Source organism: Tursiops truncatus, chromosome 13 (genome assembly GCF_011762595.2).
Source record: "Tursiops truncatus isolate mTurTru1 chromosome 13, mTurTru1.mat.Y, whole genome shotgun sequence".
Lineage (NCBI taxonomy): Eukaryota > Metazoa > Chordata > Mammalia > Artiodactyla > Delphinidae > Tursiops > Tursiops truncatus.
Window position 1 is genome coordinate 12,941,829 of NC_047046.1, and position 26,533 is coordinate 12,968,361.

A 26,533-nucleotide genomic window follows, 5' to 3' on the forward strand; every position below is an offset into this window, starting at 1 on the left:
ACTGAGCTTTATGCTTTGCAGTTTTGGGGTATGGCCCCTTAACTCTAATGATACTAAATATGACCTTAAAAACATCTGCTTGGGGCTTCCCTGGTGGCGCAGTGGTTGAGAGTCCGGCTGCCGATGCAGGGGACACGGGTTCATGCCCCGGTCCGGGAAGATCCCACATGCCGCGGAGCGGCTGGGCCCGTGAGCCATGGCCGCTGAGCCTGCGCGTCCGGAGCCTGTGCTCTGCAGCGGGAGAGTCCACAACAGTGAGAAGCCCGCATACCGCAAAAACAAACAAACAAACAAAAACAAAAAAACAAAACATCTGCTTGGCCTTATGACATTCCCTGGATCCTTGCTGCTCCCTCCAAGTATTTGAGGACCAGCAGCCTGCATATCACCTGGGACTTTGTAAGAAATGCAGAGTGTCAGACACCAGTTAGAATCTACATAGTAACAAGGTCCCTAGAAGATTTATATGCTTTCTAAAGCATGAGAAGTACAGGTTTGGTTTGGTACCAATCTCCAGTAAGGAACTGAGACCATCAGTTGTACAACCTGCAAGATACTGGATCCTGCTAATGACACAGGAGCTTGGGAGTGGATCCTTCCCCAGTAGAGCCTTCAGATGAGACCCCAGCCCTGGTCGACTCCTTGACTGTTGCCTCATAAGAGATACTGAAGCAGAGGCTCCAGCTGAGTCATGCTCAGATTCCTGGCCCATAGAAACCATGGGACAACACGTGTGTTGTTTTGAGCCCCTGTGTTTGTGGTAATTTGTGATGCAGCAAAAGACAACTAACACAATCACGTAAGAAACTCAGAGAGCAAACACAAAACAGCCGAGTCCAACTTCTGGCCAAATAAACCAGAATTGCCAGGGTTGGTCCAAGCAACGGTATTCGAGAAACTCTTCCCCCGAGATACTGATGCGCAGCTGAGGCTGAGGAGTCCTGCCCAAGACACTGCTGTTGGAAAACCGTCTCCACTGCTTATAGGTTCCCGGGTCTCCCCCCACACCCTCACCCCAACGTGTGGTCATTTGAGCTTTCTGATTGCTTACCCCTGGGTTAGCAGGAGTTTAATCTTTCCCCCAGCTTTCTTCTTCCGGCCTCACTCTGGGCTGAGGGAGTTCTGGTGCCCTTTCTGTCAGAAAGACAAAGACCTTTGGGAAGGTGACGCCACTGCAGTCATGTGTGATGGCTCCATCCATCCATCCATCCATTCGTCCGTCCATCCATCCATCCATCCATCCATCCATCTGTCCGTCTATGGGAAAGGACCTTACTGAAGAGCCTGGGGACCAAGGGGCTGGAGCCTCAGTCCACAGGGGCTTTGAAATCAGAGCTTTCATATCATATTCACACATCTGAAAAACATCAGAGGGTGAAGGACAGACAGGGGTGATGGATCTGGCAAGATTGGGGACGGACGAGAGGAGACCTCTGGTGACTTCCCTATGGTGTCTCTCTGGGTCAGGCCATTTTGCAGGGGGAGGGGAGGGTTGGCTGGTCTGCTGCCATCGCGCAGCTGGAATGTCAGGAGCGTCACCCGGATACTCCGCGTCCCCTGGCCATCTGCGTTATGACTTGGCCTGCCCCCACCCAGCTCTATCCCGGGTCATGTATTCCAAAGATAAGCTGTTAAGGGGCGTGTGAGAGACAGGGAATTTATGGCTGAGAAACTTAACTTCCCTGGCCTGGCTGTCCCCTGATCCTGCCTGGGGCTGCCAAGACTGACCTATGGAAGAATAATGTGCATAAGAGGATTTCCAGGAAGCAGGACTAAGGGTGCGTCTACACCTAAGAACTGCAATGTTAAGATCTGGAAAGGGCTTGAATATCACCCAGTGAGGCTGCTGAGCAAAATGTTCTAAATCTATAGCATCAAACAGCCCAGGGTTCGAAACCTGCCTCTGCCACGTGGCTTAGCCAACCTCAGTGTTCTCATCTGTGAAATGGGGGTAACAAGAATATATGCTACAGAGGGTTGATATGATGCTTATGTGAGATGTAATGTCTATCAATGTATGTAACCACTAGCGTAGTATCTGAAAAGGATAAATGCTCAATAAAAGGGAGTTGTCAACCCAGTTTTTCTTTTCATAGCCAGGAGAGATGAGGTGTCCCATACGGATAGAGCATCCTTGCAGTATTATCGCAGGGAAGAGGGGGCCACACAGAATATCCCAGCAGGAGTCTGTCTGCTAGCTTAGGACCTGTGTGAGCAGACTGCTCCCAGATTTAAGTTCATATACCTTTTTTCCCCTGATTAACCAAAGGTTCATCAGATAATTTCTTTTCTGTAGTGGTTTTTCCAAAGCTTGTTTGTTGAGGGTCTTTCCAGAATGGCTCGATGCCTTGTCTGGTGACTGCATTTGACTTTTTATGGAGGAAATTCTTGAGGAAAGCTCGTTCGTGGCTCTCATCATAGTTAGAGCAATGGTAAAGGCCAGCTCGGCAGAGCACAGTCTACACACCAGGGGCTACGTTCAAGGTCTTGTGTTTCTCATGTAATTCTCAGGCTAGCCAGTCTTTACAAAAACAGGCTCAGAGAGGTAAAGGTAAGCTTGGCTAACATGACAGATGTGAAAAGTATGGGAGGGCTTCCCTGGTGGCGCAGTGGTTGAGAGTCCGCCTGCTGATGCAGGGGACGTGGGTTCGTGCCCTGGTCTGGGAAGATCCCACATGCCACGGAGCGGCTGGGCCCGTGAGCCATGGCCGCTGAGCCTGCGCGTCCGGAGCCTGTGCTCCGCAACGGGAGAGGCCGCAACAGTGAGAGACCCGCATACCGCCAAAAAAAAAAAAGTATGGGAATGAGGATGAAAATACGGGTCCTGATCCATAAAAAGTTACTTAAAAAATGAAATTCCTGACAACCATTTATTTATTTTTTTTATTTATTTATTTTTTACATCTTTATTGGAGTATAATTGCTTTACAGTGGTGTGTTAGTTTCTGTTTTATAACAAAGTGAATCAGCTATACGTATACATATATCCCCATACCCCTCCCTCTTGCGTCTCCCTCCCATCCTCCCTATCCCACCCCTCTAGGTGGTCACAAAGCACTGAGCTTATCTCCCTGTGCTATGCGGCTGCTTCCCACTAGCTATCTGCCTTACGTTTGGTAGTGTATATATGTCCATGCCACTCTCTCGCTTTGTCACAGTTTACCCTTCCCCCTCCCCATATCCTCATTTATTTTTTTAACCTTTTCCACTTGAGAGTGTGGAAACCAGATTAGAGTTAATTGAGGCTCCTACTGAAAATGTCCTCTTCCAGGGTCACCCTGTGTGTTTGTGAGAATGGTGTTAGCGAGAATGGTGTTAGCACGGAATGGCATGTGGGATGAGACAGTTGGGGCAAAGACAGATGGTTGCCCCAGAGTGGCAGTTGGAGGTGGTCCATAGGCGCACTGGTTTAGGAGCCAGAAAAGTGGAGTTCAAATCCCGGCTTTAGCAGTATGAGCTCTCTGCTTCAGAGCAAGACGTTTCACTTTTCATGGCCTCAGTTTCCCTTCTAGGAAAATGGGGATAATAATACTTACCTGGAAAGTTGAAGGGAATCATAAATAGAAAAGCAAAAGTGGAGGACTTCCCTGCTAGTGCAGTGGTTAAGGCTCTGTGCTTCCACTCCAGGGGCACGGGTTCAATCCCTGGTGAGGGAACTAAGATCCCACATCCTGGGCAGAGCAGCCAAAAAATAAAACAAAACAAACAAACAAACAAAAAAGAAAAGCAAAAGTGCTGTGTAAAGGCAAAGCGATAATAACACTCTGGCCCGTCCGCTTGTCCGGGGAACTGTGCTCTAGCCATGCGTGTCTATCCCTCACCCCCACCTCATTCCAACCTCCTTTCCAAAATCTCTCCTTATCTTCCTTTTGCTTATGCAAGCAAACAAACAAAGCAAAACCCAAAAGCCCTAAGTTAAGACACGTCAAGGACATCCTTTGCTGCTTGGGCAAGTGACTAAACCTCCTTGACCTGGGTTCTTACCTGTGAAATGGAGCTGAGATGTAGCATCAGTCTCATGAGCCTGCTGCTACCTTCCAGCCCTATCTCATTCCTTGCTCTCCATAGCCCTCCTCCCTTTCTACCCTCCAGCAGTACTCCCTGTAACCACAGGGCCTTTGCACCAGCTGGTCCCATTGCCTGGAACACTTTTCCACTCCCCTCCTTGCCTGCTTAACTCCTATGTACTATTCTTCAGCTCTTAGCTTTCCCCAGTCAGTCCCCTCTCCTGACCCCATGGTCAGATCCCTCTGTAAACACTCTCATCACCTTGGATAATTTCTCCTTGGTGTACCTGTCTATGGTCTGAAATAATATACTTATCTGTACAATCAATAGAGCTATTAGCTCCATGTTGGAAGGGACATTGTCTGTTTATTTTTCCCCTTTATCTTCCTGGAGCCTGGAACAGTTCCTAACACATAGAGATGTTCAACAACTACTTATTGAAAGAAAGAATGAATGAATGAACAAATGAAGTGATCTTTCTTCTTGGGTCTGAGGGCACAAGGGAGCTTGCGAAGTCCCTGTGCCCTGTTTCTCTGTTGAGTGCCATGATTGATTAGCTTGAAGTCATTTGTAAGATTTATGGCTGTCCCATCGCTCCTGTTGCATTTCTGGGAAGCCGGGGCCACGTCCTCAGGGCAGATTCCCACGGTGCAGGAGCGGGATGACTTTACCCCCAGTCCTCTGTGGTCCTGAAAAATCTTTGCTGATGGCTGGATGCCTCTAAAAAGGATGCCAAGGAGAATGTCTGTGGGCTGAGATTGAGGGAGGGGAAAAGGATGGTCCCTTTGCATCTTTCCTCCACAGTCAGGGAAGCCCATGGCCACACAGACGTTTCCGGCTCACCCAATAATAATAACACAAATAAAAATGATGGAGAACATTTACTGAGTACTTCTTATATGCCTAGTGTGGTGCCTGGCCCATACGTGGGTCCAACAATTATGAATGGAATGAATGAATGAATTCCAGGCATTATCTTAAGCACTTTCTACACCAAGTGTCATTTGACTCTCAGCAAATCTTACGAGAGAGATTCTATTATGATCCCCATTTTGTGGAAAGACAAACTGAGGCTCAGAGAGATGCAGAGTTGTGTGTCAGGCCCTCTCAGAAGCATTGGAAGGAGCAGGATCTTTTCTTTTTCAGGTTTTCTCTCTGCATTTCTCCAGCCTGTCTCTGGGGTCCCTTTCCTCCCCACGTATGTGGGGAGGTCTTCTCTACTTTTATCCTGCCCTCCCCAGCTCTTCCCAGCTCTCTCTCCCAGACCTCTGATGTCTGGGGCTGGTCTACAAGAATGACACGTTGCTTCCTCTTTCCCTTTGTGTGTGCTAGACAGTTGTCTCAAGTCATGGGGATGGTCTGTTCATGACTCTCCCCTCTGTAATTGACAGGCTTGTGAGAATTATAATGATAGCAGCCCTGAAGACAGCCTTGAATCGAATCTTTCTGCCACCGCTGAGGGGTAGATGTTACTATTGTACCCATTTTAAAGTCAGTAAAACAGAGGTTTAGAGAGGAGAAATGAAACGGCTTGCCTGGTATCACATCTCTATTGGTTTCTAGGACTGCTAAACTTGGTGGCTTACCACAACAGAAATTTATTCTCTAAGTTCTGGAGGCGAGAAGTTTAAAATCAAGGTGTCAGCAGGGTCATGGCTGTCTCTGGAGGCTCTAGGGGAGGATCCTTCCTTGCCTCTTCGGTTTCTGGAGGTGCCCAGCGTTCCTTGGGTTGCAGACTCATCACGCCAGTCTCTGCCTCTGTCTTCAACTGGCTTCTCCTTGGGGTTTCACTGTGTGATTTCCCTTTTCTTTCTTTTATAATGACACCCATCATTGGATATAGGGTTCACCTGAAATTCAGGGGGGTTTTATCTTGAGATTCTTACCTAATTACCTTTGCAAAGACCCTTATTGCAAACAGGGTCACATTCTGAGGTTCCAAGTAGACACAGCTTTGCGGGGACTGGTATTTAACCCACTACAACCTCTCTGCCAAATGCTAGAACAGAGAATTACCACCAGATGGGACTAACTCCAAAGCCCATGCATTTAACTGACACGTGATACTAGGATTGTTCCTTAGAAAACTCACAATGGTAGGGAGCTTCCTTTACTAGGGACCTGGGACCTGTGGCTCGCCTCCGGCTTCTCATTTTGTGTGAAGTTGTCTGTGTCAAGCATAGATTTGTAATTTTCAAACGAAAGAGAAGAAACTTGACTTTGCATTTAGATGCACTCTTTCCTTGGTCCCCACCATGCGCCCCTGGTCCAGCCACTCACTAGATGTGTGTCTGAGCTCTTCCTGCCTCCACACCCTAACTTCCTTCACATCCCCAGGTGCCTCCTCATTTCTTACCTCCTGTTCCAGATGGAAGCCATTATGGTGGCATTTTCGGCTGGAACAGAGGGGAGGAAAAGGGAAGTGCTGAGATGACCTCTCGTGAGAATGTTCCATTGACAATAAGGCAGTCACTTGCCGGAAGCGCAAAGGAAATCAGAGGAACCGCCGTACTGTTTTCCATAGTGGCCACACCATGTTACATTCTGACCAACAGTGCACACGAGTTCCCTTTCTCCACACTCTCACCAGCACTTATCTCCTGTTTTTTTGATAATAGCCATCCTAACGGCTGTGAGATGATGTCTCATTGCGTTTTTTTTTAAAATATTTATTTATTTTCTCAATATTTTTGGCTGTGTTGGGTCTTTGTTGTGGCGCTCGGGCTTCTCTCTGGTTGAGGCACGCGAGCTCAGTAGTTGTGGTGCGCGGGCTTAGTTGCCCCATAGCATGTAGGATATTAGTTCCCCAACCAGGGATTGAACCCGCGTCCCCTGCATTGGAAGGCGGATTCTCTACCGCTGGACCACCAGGGAAGTCCCCTCATTGTGGTTTTGATTTGCATTTCCCTGATGATTAGTGATGTTGGCCATTTGTACATCTTTAGAGAAATGTCTATTCAGGTCCTTTGCCTGTCTTTTAATCAAATTATTTGCTTTTATTTTTGGTGTGTGTATGTTTTGGGGTTGTATGCATTCCTTACATATTTTGGTTACTAACCTCTTATCAGATACATGGTTTGCAAATATTTTCTCCCATTCCAGATTTTCAGTTATGTAAGATGAGTACGTTCTGAAGATCTAATGTACAGTCTGATGATTGTAGTCAACGGTACTGTATTGTATACTTGAAATTTGCTAAGAGAGTAGATTTTTTTTTTTTGCAGCATGCGGGCCTCTCACTGTTGCGGCCTCTCCCGTTGCGGAGCACAGGCTCCGGACGCGCAGGCTCAGCAGCCATGGCTCACGGACCCAGCCGCTCTGCGGCATGTGGGATCCTCCCAGACCGGGGCACGAACCCGTGTCCCCTGCATCGGCAGGCGGACTCTCAACCACTGCGCCACCAGGGAAGCCCCAAGGAGAGAATTTTATTCAGTCTTGGAACATAAGTTGGATTTGATCCAGGTTCTGAAGAATCTTGTGAAGGGGTTTAGCATTTCAATGGCAAGAGGGAGCCATAGAAGGTTCTTGAGTAGAGGAGTGCATCAGTAAGAGTTCATAATTGCCAGCAACAGCATCTGCTTTAGCCCAGGGGGCCCCAACCTGCAGGCTGTGGACCGGTACTGGTACACGGCCTGTTAGGAACCGGGCACACAGCAGGAGGTGAGCGGTGGGTGAGCGAGCAAAGTGTCATCTGCCGCTCCCCATCTCTCACATTACCGCCTGAACCATCCCCCCCAGCCCCGGTCCGTGGAAAAATTGTCTTCCGCGAAACCGGTGCTTGGTGCCAAAAAGGTTGGGGACCGTTGCTTTAGTTAGTTTAGGCAGAAGAGGATTGCGTTGAGGGTACCAGAAAGCTTACTGAATTTCCAGGACAGAAAATAAGGCTTAAAATCTGCACAGTTTGAATTGTACCCCTGGGTTGCTCCACCAGGCCTGGGCACTGCAACGTGACCCACTAACACTACTGAAAACAGCACCACTAAGACACCCGTCCCTGGTCCCTCTGCAGGCTGGATGTCTCCCCACCAGAATGTCAAGAGTGCATTCCAGGCCATCCACCTTTCAGTGCAATGGATGTTACACCTGAACACATCTGATTGGCTGATCCTGGGTCACATGATTGGGTTCTAGCTGCAAGGGAAGCTGGGAGAGTGAGTTTCAGGCTCTACCTCTAGGAGACTGACTTCATAAAGTGGGTGTGCCCTTTTTCTTTGTTTGTTTGTTTGTTTGTTTTCCATTAGCTCTTCCAGATCCACTTTCTCATCCTGGGACGCTGTCCCAACTGGAATGCAGCAGTGGGGTTATCTGCATTCTGGCTTTGGTTGGATTCAGCTATTGGGAGGAACCAGCACGAGATGTGGGGTTGGTTTGGGAGAGGTGGAGCTGAGTGTTTATAATCCAGGCTCCTCCTGCCAGTTTGATCGTGGCCCTCCACCAAAGCTCTGTTCTTAGCGACGCTGCCTCATCTACTTGACTTTCTTCTTTCAGGTTTTAGTATCACTTTCCCCCTTGACTCTTGAGAACCAGGGTAGTAATGGCTCCCACCTGCTGTCAGCCCGTGGGTACGACACCATCCCTTGCTGAATCTCCTTGATCCTGCTAAACCTTTGTAAACAATCCTCTCGGCAGCACAGATGGAGTGGGTCATCTTTCTTTCCAGGACTCTGACATATACTAGGGTCACTCCCTGAAGGATCCTGGCCGAAGAGGCAGATGAGATATTTCACCCTGGCAGTCTGGTTAGGTGATGAATTTATATGGTAGATTTTTTTCCCTTTAGGATCTTAGAATCTTTTCTTCTATCTACCCTCCTAATAGCCCAGAAAGAAGACAGAAACGAAGGAACAGGAGCACGTGAAAGGCCAGAGGGTCTCCAGAGTTGAGAGTAAATCAAAGGTTGGCTGATTCGCAAACTCTTACACACTTGACCCAGACTTGTTCCCTCTTGGAAAAAGAGGGTCGAAACTTGTCTTGGATTCTTCGCTAACTCCTCTGAGCTAGTATGGTGCTATGGTAAAAATCAGGTTCAGGAATCAAACAGATCTGAGCTGGAAACCCAGCCCTCTGGCTTACTGGCTGTGCAATCATAGGCACGTGACTTAACGCTCCTGAGGCGCAGTTTTTTAATCTGTATAAAGCGAATTAACGTCAGGCTTATTGTGGGTAGACCTGGGAGAGCTAGAATGCTCAGAGCAGTGCCTGGTGCATACAACAGCACTCCAAAGATGTTGGCTATGACTAATTATCCTCTCTGTGCCTTACCCACCTCTCATCCAGCAGTCCTTAGAGCTTCGGGCGTGAGTGAGGTGGTGATTCACGCTCTCTCTCCCACCCAAGTAGGGCAGCTGGCCGGAGTTCCTGGTACTCTGTGTCCCTGTGCTCTGATCCCATCTTGAGTCGGTGCCACGCATTCCCATCTCACCGTGAAGCATGCAGCTTTTTCTCTGCTTGTTTTTTTCTTTCCTATTTGCTGAGGGTTGATGTCATTAGTTTAATGCAGGCTCCCAGACATCAAGGTCTGCGTCTCTGTAACTTGTTTTGTATTTATACTGAAAGAATGCTTAATAGTGTTTGGGGACGCTGGTGTATGACAGATGACAGCTGAGTCAAGAATGCTCTCCCACTGGCTCGAATTGGTCAAGGGAGGGTTTGAATCATCATTCTTACCACAAACAGATGTTTAGCACATAATAAATGCTAGGTGGGAGGGATGTAAAGATGATTAGGATGGGTCTCTATCTTGTCTACTTATCTGCCCGATCTGAGCTTTTATCCATTGTTGATTTGAGAATTATTTTTGTACTATCTACTGTACGTGAGCCTCTGTCCAAGACTTTGGAAGACAACAGTGAAACAAAATAGGCAGTCTTCTAGGGGGGTGACAGATGTGTAAATGAGTAATTAAATTCACGATGACAAGTCTTGGAGTAGAGGTGAGCTGGGACCCCAGAGAACAATTGGTCAGCCCTACATGGAGGAGTTGCAAAATAGGAGTATTTGAGTTGGGTCTTGACAGAGGAGTAGGAGTTCACCAGGTGAAGAATGGTGACAGAGGTGTTCGGACAGAGGGGACAACATGTGCCAGGTCATAGAGGTGAGAAAGCACCTGGTATTTTCAGGAATGACAAATGACTTGTTATGGCCAGAGCTCAAAGGATGAATAAAGGAATGAATTTGGAAAGAGAATTTGAAGGCAAATTAGCTATGGAGGCATTGATACGGAATGCCTGAGTCAGATTTGTGTTTTCTGAGGATGGATTGGGGATGGTAAACAGAGCCTTCTCTGATCCTCTTGGTGGATATGAAGAATAAAAAAGGTCATGATTTGTAGCTTTTGCCAGTTTCCAGGTAAATATCCCACCATGGCTGATTCCAGCTCCCAACATTATGTTGACAAATGCGGAGTGGGAAGAGATGTGTGCCCTCTTGGTGAGTGTGGTGGGAAACATTAGAGTCAAAAAACTTTATTATGTTCCTTACAGAGCCTTTGTAAGGTTCCATAGGTATCATCTGTGGGAAAGAGCTTTGGAAATTGTAAAAAGGTAACCTAAACGTGGGGTGGTGGCGTGTAGTGGGCATACCATCGTTCAGTCCACTCTTTCCCCACTAGCACTACCTAGAGTTTCTCTCTGCAGGGATTTTTCCCTCTTAGCCGCAAGGTTTGGGTGGGATGGGCCCGACACCCAGCTCCCAGGTGCGACTGGTGCAAGCAATGAGCAGATCTCTATCCAGACTGCAGTCATTGGCTCAGGGATGAATATCTAACCCATCAGAGCCTGTGAAATGCAGGAAGACGTTTGATTGGGTTTCTGAGAGACAGGGTGCCTTCCCCTTCTGAGCGGGCTACCAGTGGAGACCCTCTAACTTCCTCAGAATGGGGGATGAGCCATTGGCAACCACGCTCCTTGAACATCACAGGGCGGTCTTGTATAGAACTCCAGCAGCAAACTAACGCTACCTAAAGCTCTCAGTTTCCAAGACCGAGTGGAAAGATGGAGAGCAGCTGGGTGCTTGTTTTAACTCCTGGGTCGTTGTTTTAAGTTGCCTGACCTGACATGGAATTTTTGGTTAGGTGGACCAATGCATGCCCCACCCCACTCCCCGCCTCTCTTTTGTTAAGCTAATTAGAATTGGGCTTCTATTCTTTCTAGCCAATGGTATGATTCTTACTATCACTGGCACTCCCCACAACTATCATGACTCAGTTTATGAAATGACCAACCCTGAATGCACAGCCTGTTTGTGAGGCAGATTGAATGGCCGTAACCTCAAGGAGGTTTCAGTTTGTACAATCCATCCCATTATTGGGCAGATGGGGCTGTCAATCCACTCCAGTGGGATTGTAGAAGACGTTGCTTGGGTTTCAATTTCATTATTTCTTATACAAATACGTATTAGCATTTACTATGTGTTAGGCTCTGTTCTAGGGGTTGGAGATATAGCACAGAGAACCAACATCTGCCTTCATGAAGTGTATATGCTTTCCCACCTCTTTGCTCATTTGGACTTCAGGTGACCATCTGAGATGTGCAGGGGAAATCAGATTACCCTCTCTTGCAGTAGAGGAAAGCCATGAATTGTAGACAACAAGAAGCAGCATAGTACAGTGTCTTTATATCTGAGAAGGAATTGCAGATCTGAGCTCCAGAATGTGACATGTGGGGAAGGTCACATGATCTGGGTGACCACTGGTACAAGGAGGATGAAAGACACTTGAAACAGATTTGAACTCAATTCACAGCCTGGAGCCCACAGTCAAGAATCTGGAGGCTGAAACCTATCTTACCTCTGCTGGTTGCGCTCAACTCACTGATCTGCAAACATAAGAAGGGTGGGAGGGAGACGCAAGAGGGAGGGGATATGGGGATATATGTGTATGTATAGCTGATTCACTTTGTTATAAAGCAGAAACTAACACACCATTGTAAAGCAATTATACTCCAATAAATATGTTTAAAAAAAAAGAATACCTGATTGTCCTTACAGTCCACTGAATTTTGGGATATTTTGTTATGCAGCATTGTTGTGGCCTGGCTGACTAACACAGATGGCTTGGGTCACTTGGGCAATGGTTCTCCTATGCAGCAATGTTGGGTCAATGACCCCCGTATATTGTATTTGATAAATCAGCCAACCTCCCATTTCAATTTTGCAATCATGTGCCTGCCTCTGAAACCCCATGCAGATTAGCTCTGTTATTTCTTTTCCTGATAACGTCTGTACTCCGTGGTGGATGGGGCTTATGAACATATCATTGGAAACAAGACCTATGGGATAATGAATTAGAAAATCAGAAAGTCCTTTCCCCAACCACCTTTCACCCACCTTCCTGCTGCCCCTTAAGCCATGCAGTTTAGGATACCTCTGAGCTTTGAGTGACTCAAAATTTATTTGGGGGAAGGACACATGGAAGAAGTTACTTACCCAACACTGAAGACGTCATTTAAATGTAGGAAGGCAGAAACCCACCAAACCAGGGTGAGACATTTCCTCTAGGAAACAGCGTGCCCTGATGTATTGAGTGTTTGGCTGTGTTCAGCACGAACACAACTTAGCTTTTCTTTTTATGAAAGCAATCAGCATTTATAAAATTCTACCCCTTCCACCCTTCACCTAACTTATGAGCCCTTTAGCTATAACCTTCTTATGACCTGCCGCTCATATGGGCCCGGGTCATTTAAAACTCAATCCAAAGTGAAACACGTTTCAGCCGTGGTAAAATTAATTCCCTCACTCTTCATTGGTCTGAGACCTCATGGGGGAATCTGTGGCTTGAGGGGGGTTGAGGGGGGAGAAAAAAGCAAAGAAGGAGAGTTTTGTGAATAGAAAGAGGCTTCTAACAGGAAAGATATTTATAAAGCTGCATTTGGGTACCGTTCAGTTTGGAAGGAATTTGTTATAATGGCAATATATAAATCTTTGAATGGTCTCATAAATCATAGCTTCGTGCCCAGCCAATCAGAAGCCACGAAAACCTGGCACTTTGGAACACTCAAATCGTTACTAGAAAGATCCAGTGTGGCTCCTTGGAAGTGGAATCGGAAAATCTGGCTACATTTGGGGATGTGTGGAATGTCTTGAATTACTTCTCAAACATTTTAGATTTGATAAAACCCAAGACACGGCTTTTCCAGCCCCATTTCCCTTCTCCCCCACCTCCTATAATTATTAAACCCATGTGTACATCAAGAGAAGCTTAATCCATGTGTTTCTGATTCATTTACACTTAACTCATCAAAATATTGTTTTTAAAGGGCTGTTTGTTGTCCAAAAAGCCTTTTCCCCTAAGCTTGAAAGCTTTAACGTCGCAGAAGCAGGAAGCTGCTTGTTGCCAAGAGTAAATGGGTGAGAAGTCCAAGGGATAGGGTTTTGAAGTATGTGCAACGAATGTTCAAACAGGTTCTGAATGGAGCCAAACCTACTTTTCTATCTCTGAGCAATCTCGGGAGAGCCACGGGGCGGAAGTTTCAAGGAACATCATCTCTTCCCAAACCGCGTGAAATTGCATTCCAGGGAGAAGCATGGCCAAACCAACCAGAAATACAAAATGCAGGCATGGAAGGAGACCGGGGCCGGTGACCCTGTGAAATGAGAAAGCACTGCCTTGAAAGTTAGTAAAAGCCACATGGTTTTTGTCACAGCAAAGTCACTCATATGCTTTTTTTTTTTTTAAATAAATTTATTTATTTTTAGCGGTGTTGGGTCTTCACTGCTGTGCGCGGGCTTTCTCTAGTGACGAGCGGCGGCTACTCTTTGTTGTGGTGCGCGGGCTCCTCATTGCAGTGGCTTCTCTTGTTGCGGAGCACGGGCTCTAGGTGTGTGGGCTCAGTAGTTGTGGGGCACGGGCTTAGTTGCTCTGCGGCATGTGGGATCTTCCCGGACTAGGGCTCGAACCTGCGTCCCCTGCATTGACAGCAGGATTCTTAACCACTGCGCCACCAGGGAAGTCCCGCTCATATGCTTATTTGGGCGTTCCCTGCCTGAAGGGCTATCGTTGTGTTCTTGCCCTGCTTTAGGCACCGGTGTCCGTATTTTCCATGTGTATTCATTCACTGAACATCCTGAGGAAGGAGGTACCGTTATTATTCCCGTTTTCCAGAAGGGAAAACTGAGTCGTGGACCAAGATCATTCCTCCAGGAAGGAGTGGTGGTTGGGATTCAAATCCAGGTGGTCTGCCTCCGAAACCTGAGCGTGTAAACCTCACACTACCCTGTCTGTGGCTAGTTTGTGACTGGTTAATTCATTGAACAAATATGGGTGGAGGTCCTACTATGTGCTGGTCACCAGAAATAGTACATAGAGGAGGCAGTACAGTCCCTAGGTCGTGGGACTTAATCTGGTGGTGGGGGAGGAACATAAAACAAATAATTTATTTGAGCTCTGAGAAGTACCACAAAGGGATAATGCGTACGGGGATGGGGGAGGGGCACTACTTAGTCTGGGGAGTCCGGGGAGACTGTCTGGTGTGACATTTTAATTTCAGACTTGAAGGATGGTGTTGTGGGTTGAACTGTGTCCCCCGCTGACTCCCCCAATTTACATGTTGAAGTTTTAACCCCCAGTACCTCAGAAGGGGACCGTATTTGGAAGTAGGGTCATTATAGATGCAATTAGTTAAGATACAGTCATCCTGGAGCAGGGTAGGCGCCTAATGCAATATGACTGGTGTCCTTATGGAAAGGGGAAATTTGGAGACAGACACGCACACAGGAAGAACGCCCTTGAGAACATGAAGGCAGAGATCAGGGTGAGGCCCCTACAAGCCAAGGAACGCCGGAGATTGACGGCAAACCCCCAGAAGCCAGGAGAGGGGCATGGAACCATCGTTCCCTAGCACCTTCAGAAGGAGCCTGCCCCTGCCCACACCTTGATCTTGGACGTCTAGCGTCTAGAATTGTGACGCGACTCCAGAACTGGGTTTCAGCTGTTCAGTTTGCGGTGCTTTACCATGGCAGCCCTAGTGAACTCATACAGGTGGGAAGGTGTTAGCCACGTGCAAGGGGCGTGGGGCGTAGGAAGGAGGCGGGAGGAAGAGAAATCCAGGAAGAAGAATGGGCTTTGCCAAATCCCCGAGGGAGGAGGGAACTTGTAGCATCTGGGGACTCGGAACCAGGGAGCGAGGGCGATAACAGGTAGAAGATGAGGCAGATTGAAACCAGACCCTGGCATCTGAAATACATCATGCGGCATCTGTGTAAGGGAGAGTGTGGAACCAGGGCAGGGCTTTAACTGGGGGATGGACATGATTGGAGGTGAACTTTACTTATTCATTTGGCTGTGCCGGTCTTAGCTGCAGGACGCGGGATCTTCGTTGCGGCATGCGGAGGCTTTAGTTGCGCCACGTGGACTTCTTAGTTGCGGCACGCGGGACCTAGTTCCCTGACCAGGGATTGAACCTGGGCCCCCTGCATTGGGAGCGTGGAATCTTACCCACCGGACCGCCAGGGAAGCCCCAGAGGTGAATTTTAGAAGCAGTGCACTGACTGCTGGAGGGAGATTGAATTTGGGTGGTGGGGAGCAAGAAAGGGTCTAGAAGTACCGTTTGGAAGTACTGTGTCACGCCCAGGGGTTCCGGCTTAACTGCTCCTCTTAAAAGGCCATATTCATCAAGTCGTCCCCTCCCCACCCACCCGCAGGCTTCACGTGCCTGAGGAAGTAGGGTAGACTAGGATATGGAGGGAGAGCCAACCATGTATTCTGTGCACTGTGAGCTCCTCTGACCGTGTGCTCCTACTTCAGCTGTGAGCCCTAGCACATCCTCTGCAGCGGCAGACATCTGTGATTTCCACCTGCTTGCCATCCATTCCCCCTTCTTTCCAGTAACATCTGTCTGCTTTTGCTCTGGGGAAGCCACCCCTCTCCCAAGGGTGGGCATGTCAATCAAAGTTCCATCCTCCCCGAGTCGTGGGGTGAGCGTGAAACCCCAGACGATCAGTTGGGCTCTCCCGAAAATTGTCTTGAGTGGAGTGATGCAAGGACTAAAAAGGGTTGGAGCTGATTCATCCAGAGGGTGACGCCTTGAAGAGTGTCACCACTCGTTCTTGCTTTTGGACGTCGTGTTCTGCTTCTTGTTTTCTGAGTCTATTCTTTAGGCTTTGTGAGCTACCCAGTAATCTTCCAGAAAAGTCCTGCTTTGCTTATGGCATCCAGAGTTGGCATCTGTAGTTCACAACTGAGAACGCCCTAGATGAACACTCTTGTATAGAGTCAGGGCTCAAAAATGGATAGATGGAACTAATCAACATGGATCACAAAACCCTCCCCTTGCCAGCTTCAGAAAACGGCTGTGTTTGAATTGGGTCAGGACATGGATGATTTATGTGACCTGAGGCACCATTCAAAGAGGAGGGAACGTTTGAGCTCATGGGGTTTTAGATGTCACAACCCCCAGTCCCCCAGTCTAAGAGGGTCTCATGTTTTACATGCTTGTCAGATTCATAAATCTGAGATGGAGAAGGTAAAAAAAAACCCCTCAGTCCACTTCCTGGAGACCCATGCCAAATATTTCCCTGCCATGGATTATTTATCTTTAGATGCTCCTTGGTCTGGATCTTTGTAAAAGTTGCCCTCTACGAATGATGGTGCCCTTATTTCTGGACCATCAAATTCATCCTAAACAGTGAGATCGTTAGGCAAACTCGTTAAACAATTTAACACTCAAGGATTAGGCTACTACCTTCACCTTTCACCTTTCGGAAGATTGGGAGCATCTCTGCGAGTCTTCCTGTCTCGTTCCAATCATCACCATCACCACCACTCCATCTTAGGCCCCACAGGCTTTTGAGGGATTCAGACAAATGCCGCCTCATGAGTGGGATGTGTTCCAAAAATTTACAGTAAGTCAGTGGATGGGAGTAAATAGCTATTTTACCATAGAAGCAGTGTTACACATGTGCAGAGTGATATGCTTATTAGAAAGATCTCATTTTTGTTAACCGCCCTCAAAAAAACCCCGTCACGCTCGCTCACACACACACACACACACACACACACACACACACACACACACACACATATCCGTGTCTATCTAAAGATATATATATAAAAATGTAGGCTACACACCAGACTGCTGATGCAGATATCGTTGAGTAACAAGATACTGGGCAATTTCTCTTTCCACCTCTTATTTACATTAAAATTCTTTTCCTTTCAATGAGCACGATTAGTTGTCTAATTAATCAACCAACAACTACAGAACTATGAAAAGAGAAAATATATAATTAACCAAAAACTACAAAACTATGAAAAGAGAAAATATAGTTCCAAAGGTATTGCGTGCTCCAGGCCAGTGATCACTATTCTAATAATTTAATTGCAGTGGGTTTAGAATATTAATATTTACAAACCAACACAAACGTAATGCTGATTCTGTAAGTGAGCTTATTTAAAAAATGGTTTCTGAGTATAGCACCAGGCTGGAGGCATGAACGCAGGGACCGTGTGTTGGTGTACCGTATCCCTAGTTGTTTACCACATAATGAAAAGAGGAAGACAGGAAGGAAGGGAGGAAGGGGCCATCTAGTACAGTGGAGAGAGTTTTAAAAAGTGCAGTCAACATTTTAGGCTTTCAGCTTGAGCTCTGACTTGACCTAGGTGTGTGGCCTTGGGCAAGTCATTTCCTCCCTTGAGCCTTGGTTTTTCCATCTGTAAAATGAGAAGATAGGACTAAATTGTCCTGGATCAGGGGTTGATGAACTCTGGCCCTTGGGTCAAAGTTGGCCCACTACTTGCTTTTGTCAATAAAGTGTTATTGGAACGACTCACACTCCTTTCTTTACATATGGTTATGGCTGCTTTCATGATACACTAGCAGAGTTGGGTGGTTGCTACAGAGACCTTATGATATGCAAAGTCTTAAATATTTACTATCTGGCCCTTTACAGAAAAAGTTTGCTGGCCCCTGGTCTAGAGGACTCTCAGTTGAATCCATATAGGAATCTGTACTACTTAGGGTTTGGTTTCCCACTCCTGTGACCTTGGGTTTGTATTTTCCTCCCTCCCATCTCAGCCCAGTGATAGGGAGGGAGGGTGGGCAAGAGTTGCCTTTGAACTTCTGTGAGTCACTCTAGTGCAGGGTTCACCCCCTTAGTCTCCTGATCTGCTGTTGGAGGGTGCGTGGGATCAGCTGGTCTGGGAGGAGGGATTTGAGGGGTGGGAAAAATCTGCCTTTTGCACGATGCTCCTCAAATTAGAAAATTGCCTGAGTAATTGATCACGCCGTCAGCACCTTTAAACGCTCTGTAAAATAGATACTCAGATCCTTCCTGTCCTGTCTCTTACGCCAGCTTATGGACATTTCTGAATACGAATCTTCATTGATTATTGGAAACATTTTTCCTTCCTGTACAAAATAATCATAATCATTTTCCCTAGATGGTCAGTGACGGAACCCATCCTGCACGTGCATGTGCTTTTCCCTCTGATGTACTTCTCCTGCTCTGCTTGGGCTCATGAATTATAGATTATATTCTTCTCTTTGCCTTTTAATTTGTCCCATGGATGCTGAAACCATTTCAACCGACCCTGCACTTTCCCCGCTTAGGGCTTTGTAGGCAAGATAGACTTAATTTTCTGGGCAAATAACCCCTTGCTGCACCAGCTGTATCTCATCAAATTCCAGGGCCTTCTTCCCACCAATGATAACACTGATTCACTAGTATGATTCTTCGGGGGAGACAGACCTCTGGTCCCAAAGGCTTGGAGACGCTGAAGTTGTGTGTAACCAATGCTGGTAATTGCTCCCCTTTCTGGGACGTTGCAAGAACTTGTTACAAAGGGCTCTCCCGCCTCCTGGGAAAGCACACTAGTCATGACTCAGTGCGGCTGTTTGGTCCTGGTTTTTCTCAGGAGAATCTGTCCCCATTTGACTCTGATTCTGGGGTAAGCTGAACAGAAAACGAAGACCAAACATTTCTGCGTTTCCTCCCTTCCGAGCCCTTTCCAGATCCAAGTGTTTCTCCTGAGTCGTGCCTCTGCAGCCCACATGGTCATTGTATTTCTCCAGGGCTATTAACAGAAGTTACAATAAGTCAAAGATGAGGGAGAGGGATGACGTAGTCATATTTTGCTGATGGCTCCATATCTTTTAATGTCTTTCTTCCAAGGATGAAATTAAATGATGGGTCCAGAGTGTTTTGTAGAACAATGAGTCTCAACCTATAATGCTCCTACAAACCTGTTAAAAATGCAGATTCTGACTCTGTAGATCTGGGTTGGACCAGGGTTGCTGCATTTCTAATAAGCTCCCAGGTGATGCTGACGTTGCTGGTCTGAAGACTTTCATTAACAGGTTGGGTAACATAACAAGGTTTGAATGAAAGACATCCCATTGTATAAAGGTTGGCTTTCCCTTACAAGTACACTAGACCCTAAGAAATGGGGTAGGGATCCAAACCCAGGTCTGCTGGACAAGCCTGCTACAGTGCTCTAGGGACTTCTGGTATACCTACAACAGCTTGACTGGGTAAAGTGAGGATGGCTCAGGACTAAACAGGTGAGAGTTTCTTCTGTTCAAGCAACAAGTAGGTACTGAACACCTACTCCTTTTTTCAAACCCAGTGATAATTCTGAGTTTTGGCTGGAGGGGCTTTTATATGTCCTCATTTCTGTCTCAGTGTGTTTGAACTTGTACCCCCTTCTTGAAATATGCTTTCGCCAGGTCTTCCTCTTGGCTTGCCCATGCAGTCCTTTTAGGTCACAGCTGAAATGTCACCTCCTCTTAGAGACCTTCCCTGACCATCCAGTCAGTCCAAACTACGCCTCCCATCGTGCTCCACACTATTTTGTTTCCTTCAGAGCTCTTATCACTCTTTGACATTGTCTCGTTCACTTGTTTATTTTCTGTCTCTGTCCACTGGACCGTCAGCCCCACGAGAGCAAAATTTGCCATGCTTTGTTCACTGTTTCTCTCCCGGGGCCTGGCACAATACTGGATACACGGTTGGTGTGCAATAAATGTTTGTTGGATGGATGAATGACCCCCAGGAAAGTTAACAGGGACAATGTTTATACTGCTTCTAATAACCCCTTCTGATCATACCTAGCAGGATTTATAGGACATCTACTAATATAGTAATGGCAAATTACTCTTAAAGGGCCAATAAAGCCACTCCCATTAAGACCTTTGTGGTATGTCAGTATTAACAGAGTCTCAGCTAATATATGTGACTGAAAGCCACGAAACCAAATACGCTTGGTGTGTTAGTCTGCTTGGACTGCTGTAACAAAGCCCTGTGGACATGCTGGCTTGAACAACAGAAATTTATTTTCGAACAGTTCTGGAGGCTGGAAGTCCAAGATCAGGGTACCAGCAGGATTGGTTCCTAGTGAGACCTCTGTCCTTGGTTTGCAGATGGTACTCTCTTGCTGTGCTCTCACATGGCCTTTTCTCTGTGTGTACGCACAGAGAGAGCTCTGGAGTCTCTTCCTTTTCTTATAAAGACACCAGCTCTATTGGTTTAAGGCCCCACCCTTATGACCTCATTTAATCTTAATTATGTCCTCAAAAGCCTTATCTCCAAATATAGTCACATTGGGGGTTCAGGCTTTGAATAGGAATTGGGGTGGGCAGGGAGTCACAATTCAGTCCATAACACTTGGTTTGTAGAGATTCTGACTTAGGCGAACTCGAGGTAAAAGGGCTTATTACAGGAATATAAGGGGGAATTCAGGAGGGTTTCTTGGTAGAAGGGGCCCTAGGGTCCTCAGAAGCTAGTCTGTGATTTATATTCTAGCTTCTACCATCAAGGTGACGGCTCTTTACTGAGCATCTGCAGTGAACATTTCTTTCCATCTCATTTCTTTTTTTAAACCACTTTATTCAGGTTTGTTTGACAGACACAAAGCTGTACCTCTTTATTGTACAACTTGATGAGTTTGGAGATAAGTAGGCACCTGTGAAACCATCATCACAACCAATGACATAAACATATCCATCACCTGCAAAAGTTTCAAACACTTAACGTAAGATGTATCCTCTTAGCAAAATTTTAATTATACTATACAGTGTTGTTAACTATAATCATTATGCTTTACAATAGATCTCTAGGACTGCGCCACCAGGGAAGTCTGTCCCTTTTCATTGTTATGAACACCATCCTGCTTTCTAATTTTTGCTGAATTTTAAACCATCAGGGCCCCAAATATTATAGAGTAGAATGTTAAACTAGCGTGACTTCCTATTTGCAGAGCACACTTTTGCAAGTACTGGATCCTGAACCAAGACATTTCACCAAGTAACAGGAGTTGATTCTGTCCCAGAAAGCTTGTTAGTGTGGTCCTGTCCCTCTCCTCACATCAGCTTCATGAGTTCTACTCTTTTTGGTCTTGTGTAGACAGGCTTTGACAGATAAGGAATTCCAAAGATACTCTTGAATGTTAAACACCTTAGCACTCATTGTAAACCTTCCAGGGTGCAGGGTAGGCATCCATCAGAGCTGATGGGGATTATTTTGCATTTGGTTGATTTCACTAAACATCTTTTTCTCTTGTTGCTTTTATTTTTATTTTAAAATCTTGACCCAGCACTGTCTGTCAAGTTTGAATAGAGATGCAGAAAGATTTTTAAATCAAATTCCCCACCTGTCCAGAATCTAGGAAAAACCCCACAGGATGTTATGTCAAAGGCCACATGAATAGTTCATTTCTGGGGAGGGTTAGAAATACATGGAGAAGTGTGTTTCCTAGAATCTACTTTATTGTCCAAGCAGGGCTTGGGCCCTGCCCTCAAGCCTTAGTCAGAAGCCCTGGGGTTAATCTTCCTAAATGACAATTAACAGGTGGGACATCTTGAAATCCCTGTGGCAAGACCTCTGGGTCTATAAATCTGCAATGGGACCAATGCTCTGAATTCTTAATCAAGCCTGTTTCCTTTATTAATCTCTAAGAGCGGCAGTGATTTATAAGATGGGTTTCCATTTGGTCCAGAAAATGAAATTCATTTCACAAACCTATAAGTGTGGTCCAAATCAATTGGCCATGAGACTTTCCTATTTCATGCTCTGTGTCACACTGCTCTTTTAACTTGATTGTTCCATTACCAAGTATTCACTTAAAAGCCTCTGCTGGGTCTCTGTGTCCGACACAAATAATATCAACTCCAATGCAATGATCACAACGGTGACTAAGACTGGGCTTTCAGATGACTGCAATTGGAAAGGAACAGGAGATGAGCTGAGAAAAGAGGGGGAGGTAATGGAGACCTAAATCATCTGATGCTGAGGTTCCTGAACTGATGGAGGATGGGGTGATCATGGGGAACCCATTCAAATGCAGGTTTCCGGGCCCACCCATGCCCTGTCAAACTGGAACCTCTGGGAATGGGAAAAACATCTGGAGAATCCTACATGTGAAGCCAAAGATTCTAGGGATACAGGGAATTTCTCCCTCAGTCTAACAAGACCAGCCCGTTCATTCATTCAAACATTTGTTGAACACCTACTATGTGCCAGGCACCATGGCGGGAGCCTGGGATACAACAGTGAACAAATAGAAAAGAATCTCTAGCTTTGCGGATATGGTGACCGCTTCATCGATAGTGGAAAATATAATAATAGTGATTATTAGTGCTCCTTGAATACTCACTAGAATATCTCATTTAATCCTCAGTGTAGCTATAAGAAGTGGTGAGGCTACCCCCCATTTAGAGATGGGAACACTAGGACTAGAAAAATTGAGTTACCCAGAGTCACTGCCGATAAGTCGTGGAGCGGAGATCTGGACCAAGGTCTGCCGAACCAGCCTGCTACAGTGTGCTGTGGACTGTATGTCTTCATCTGCTTCAGGTGAGGATGGTATTTGACTGAACACGTGACTGGTCCTGGTGTTCAAGCAACAGGCCGTTATAGAGCATCTGCTCTGAGAAGACCCCTTCCCCAGAGGCGGAGACCCAAGGGCGAATGAGATAGCATGTCTGGCAGATGGGAGAGCCTCACCAAGGCACAATATGACACAGGTGGTAAGAGCTGCAGTGGGGTTCTGGACTGGTTACTCAGCCCACATGGCAGGGGCTCCTGCCCATGGTTTGGAGGTGTGCAGAGGATTTGTGGAGGATGAGGACCTGTGAGAACTGAACGGCCTGGATGATGGAGAACTCCATGTACAGTAGTTCTCAGGTTCTTAGCCTGGCCAGAGGGGCTGGTGGGAGATGAAGCTGGAGAGGAAGGTAGAGGCCAAGTCATGGTGGCGTCCTAAGGAGTCCGGACCTTCCCGAGGGTGTTTGGAACACGTTGAATAGTTTGATAGTTCCGCACGTAAATTTCAAAAAGAGACTGCCTGCTGCAGCGGATTTGGGAGATGAGTTTAGGTGAAGCAAGGAGCCCACTTAGCCAAGTCGGAGGTAATGGGAGGAGACATTGTCAAAGGATATCTCAACAACCTCACACGTGTGTGCGTCCATGAGCTGGAAATGTTGGGGGATCTCCTTGCTGAAGAAACTGTGCTATGGTACTACTCAGCTGGGATGCTAGCCATCTGAGGAGGACTAGTTGCCCTTTGGAATAGCTTCCAGGAGTCAAGAGCCAGGATGAGGCAGGCACTGGTTCGATGATGTCAACACTGATAGCCTGAGCCCTGTCAGTTGCTGTTAATACTGTCCAGATAATTTGGACCCATATACCACATATTACCCAGGCAGTGATCCACTTGGTTTGGGCAAAAGGCCATGAGTGACGAACACATGATATCCATGGGGGCAGTTGGTTGGATTCAGGGAATTTCTGCTGATACCAGAAGGAAGTGTAGAACAGGGATGTGTAAGCAGAACAAGTGTTAGTCCTGCTAATGGATGCCACCTGGTGACCTTTTGGTGATAACGGTGTTAGGCACATGATAAAGACTCGTGGTGACAGGCAACACCCTATGTTTACAGAACAATTGTCTCAGCATGGGTTCAAAGTGCAGATTGCCTGTGTTAATTTGGAAATCCTCAGAACAGCTCAGAAAGGTGAGAGTGTGTCTGTGTTAAGCCAGGATGCTATTGCTGGAGGGCTGGGTGCCACAGCATATCACGTCGCTGTCATCATTGCCATCATCACCGTCAGCATCAGCATCTTTGCCATCATCTTCATCACCAGTCTTCCACTTCTTGGAATCTGCTATGGGCCAAGTTGTGGTAATCATTTCATAGGCTCATGTCCTTATAGTGGCCACAAGGTCCTGCGGGATCGGATCCCTTGTTTCTTCTCTGTCCATCTCCTTGCTTACTCTTCTCTAGCCTCGATAGGTTGCTTGCTGCGTTTGACTATACCAGACACATTCCCACCTCAGGACCTTTGCACTGGCTGCTTTCTCTGACTGGACCACTCTTCCCCACCTCCCCACCCCCTCACTCACCTGCTTCAAGTCTCTGCTCAAATATCGCCTTCTCAGTGCGACTCACCCTGACCATCTTATTCAATACTGAAACTTTTCTTTCATATACTCTTAATCTCTGCTGCTTTGATCTACATTTCCCCCTATAAAACTTATCTTTTAACACTCAAAATAACTTACTTATTTCTTAATGTCTATTGTCTGTTTCCCTTGCTAGAATATAAGCTCCCTAATGGTGGAGAAGTTTGTTGATTTTGTTTCTTTTTATATTTCCCAGTACCTAGCACTGTGCCAGGCGAGCGTAGATGTTCCAATAATGTTGAATGAATGATTAACCCTCAGAACAACTCTATACAGTAGAGGTTATTTAACCTCATTTTATGGATGAGGAAATGGAGATTCAAAGAAGTTAATTCACTAGCCCCAGGTTACACAGGAGAGCTGCCAATTTGAACACATCTCTGATTGCAAAGAAGCTTTCACCCACCACTCTTTGTTGGCTAGAATCGAGTGAGGGGCTTAAAGAGATCATTGGGCTTGATTAAAGTTACTCCTTGAGATGAAGAAAGAAATCCATCTTTTTGGAACCTAACCCCACATGTCCCCTGTGGGGTCAAGCCTCTTCTCATGAGCAGTTTGCCTTTGATGTAACGTTTAAGCCACAGTTAAGCCAACTGAGTTGAAAATTCAACAGGTCAGCAGATTTTAGAACATCAGGAAATGGGGTAAAACTCCAGAGGGGGACTAACCTGTCTTGAGGAGCTCTTATGGGGATCATTGAAATTAGTCCTGCCTCTGTATTCACCCACCCCTGGGATCGACAATTTTCTGTGTGAGAACCCAGAACAATTTACTGCACTGGTCTGTTCAGGAGCCTTGTAGGGACCCTGCTGCTTCCCTGCCCAGAATCCCTTCCTTCTTCACTGGAAGCAGCCTCCTCATTTCTCTTTGGAGGATCACCCCTCTCCACTTACAGGTCATGTGGCTTGGGTGGGGCTGACACCCATCAGATTCAGAGCTGTGCATGAGACGTAGTCTGGCCAACTGGGCAGTCCATCCCTGGGCCCCAGTGCTTGGTTGAGGAACGGGTGTGAGACTCAGATGGGTTCAGTGAGAAATAGCTCTGGGACTTTTGCTGGAGCTCTTAGGAAAGAGTTCTTCTCCTTCGAGTGAGTTTCTGAGCTGGCAGAAGGCGAGTCTGGAGCTCCCTGTGGCCTTTTTTGAGACTACATGTGGAAAGTCTGTCTAGAAATGACGTTAACGAAGAGGGAGGAGAAGAACCGAGAGCTGGAAAAAGGTTTTACTGGCATATAATTTGAGCCCCTGGATCCAGCCATGCCTGAAATCAGCCCTCTACACTTCAAAGCTACACAAGCCAATAACGTTTTTCTTTTGCTCAGGCTGGTTTCAATTTGATTTCTGTCACTGGCAATCAAAAAAGATTTCTGCTTAATCCAAACGGGTTTGGGTTTTAAGTTGGAGCAATAAACAAGCGGGATTACTTGTGTACCAACACAGTCCTAATAGGAAAGTCCACTAAAAGGGAGGGGATCATTTCAGACCCTCCTTAATAGAAATGAATGATACTCAAGTCACTTTACAGCTACCTGTATGAGCCTGTGCTCTTATTCCTTTAAATAGGGGTTTGAGCTGGAAGGTTCATGTTTTTCTGCATTTGGGATCCCTCTCAGTCAAGAAGCCTGGGTCCTTTTTCCTCCTCTTTTATACCTTCCTTTCCCTTCCATTGAAACTTGCTGTGACCCAACTGTGCAGAGAATTAATCGCCTTTGTACTCCTCAGTGTAGCAGCCCTCAGCCCTCCCTTCCTCCAGATAGATTTCTATCTTCTGAAGGTATCCTTCTATGTCCTGTTCCCAGAGCCTTAAGTAGAGTGGACAGACTAACTCATACTAAAGTGTAAATGGCTAACAACTCAATATTTTAAGTGGAGTATTTGGATAGGGCAATACTTTAATCCAAAAGATGGGAATGGTAGGAAATGTTAGCATGGGATTCCTTTCGGAAGGAGTGGGGAGATTCCCAGCATGGTTGTTCGTCTGTTGCACCTGTATGTGAGTTTAGCCTCCCCCGTGTTGGAGGACGGTGGGGGCATTTTCCAAACCTCGTAGGCTGTAAAAAGTCAGAGGGGTAAAGGAGCAATGACAGTCCAGCCTGGGCCTCTGCATCGCTCCCCGCACTCCCATCCCATGGGGTT

The 26,533-nt window shown here is 46.6% G+C and overlaps 1 pseudogene; it reads right to left on the reverse strand.

The window, feature by feature from the left end:
- Nucleotides 1–24,395, reverse strand: part of LOC117307726 (PRELI domain-containing protein 2-like) — an 82,185-nt pseudogene extending 57,790 nt beyond the window's left edge.
- Between the last annotated feature and the right edge of the window lie 2,138 nt (nucleotides 24,396–26,533).